Raw genomic sequence first — 1066 nt, forward strand, 5'->3', positions numbered from 1 at the left:
GCACGTGGAGGACAGGACCCGGCATTGGACTCACCTCCTCCCCCTCCGTCCCCCACAGACTGGGCGTGTGGTGCTCGGGGGACCAGGGAGCTATTTCTGGCAAGGTAAGTCCTTCCTGTGCCATCCCCTGCCCCTAACCCCCCACACACACACCCGACACACACACCCCTGAAATATCCAGCCCCTCCCTCCCCTGCGTCCTCAGACCCCACCCCAAAACCAAAAGCCACATTCACTGCCATGGAGTCCATGCCGACCCATAGTGACCCTCTAGGACAGGATCCACCCTGGGAGTTTCTGAGACTGTAACTGTTGCTGCAGTAAAAAGCCCTGCTTTTCTCCCAAGGAGCGACTAGTGTTTTCAAAGTGCCAGCTGTGCAAATGGCAGCATAGCGCTAACCGCGCTCTCCCACCTGGGCTCCTGGCAGCTTCCACCCCTGTTCCCCTTTTCCTCTCCTGAGGTTGGCCTGCCCTGTTCTACCACCTTGCACTCATTTCCCTCCCTTGAAGCAGACTTCTGAAATCCTATGAGCCCCACCCTAATGCCCTCCTTCCCACCCCACGCTGTATCCATCCCCTGCACCTTGGCTTCCCCAGGCCAGATCCTGTCTGCCACCCAGGAACAGATTGCAGCCTCCTACTACCCCGAATACCTGATCAACCTGGTTCAGGGGCAGCTGCAGACTCGCCAGGCCAGTTCCATCTACGATGACAGCTACCTGGGTGAGTGAGGTGCCGTCCTACGTACCCCCGTGCCACCCGCCCTTCTCCCATGGGGCACCCCATCCTCTCCGCCATGCTGGATGGCAGGCTGATGGGGAGGGCCCAATAGTGGTGGGGAGATAATGGGGAGATGGGCCAAGGCTGCGAGATCCCCCAACTAGGGAGCCTAACACCCACCTCCTCTGCCGGCCCCCAGGATACTCTGTGGCTGTGGGGGAATTCAGCGGTGATGACACAGAAGGTGAGTGCATCCCCCCCAACTGGGGCCAAGGGGCCGGGAGGCTCAAGAACTGAGAGGTCCGGCTCCCACTGGGCAGTGTCTTATTCTGTCATGCATAAGGTC

General features: G+C 59.9%; 1 long non-coding RNA gene across 1 annotated transcript; it reads left to right on the plus strand.

Annotated features, from left to right (window-relative positions):
• The first annotated feature begins 47 nt into the window (after positions 1-47).
• On the plus strand, positions 48-976 carry LOC123522372. Its single transcript, XR_006680633.1, has 3 exons — positions 48-104; positions 598-723; positions 920-976. It is a non-coding gene; the product is annotated as an uncharacterized LOC123522372 (long non-coding RNA).
• Positions 977-1066: the final 90 nt, after the last annotated feature.

The sequence above is a fragment of the Echinops telfairi genome, unplaced genomic scaffold, assembly GCF_000313985.2.
Source record: "Echinops telfairi isolate 266 unplaced genomic scaffold, ASM31398v2 ScPeMD7_6992;HRSCAF=7962, whole genome shotgun sequence".
Taxonomy (NCBI): Eukaryota; Metazoa; Chordata; class Mammalia; order Afrosoricida; family Tenrecidae; genus Echinops; species Echinops telfairi.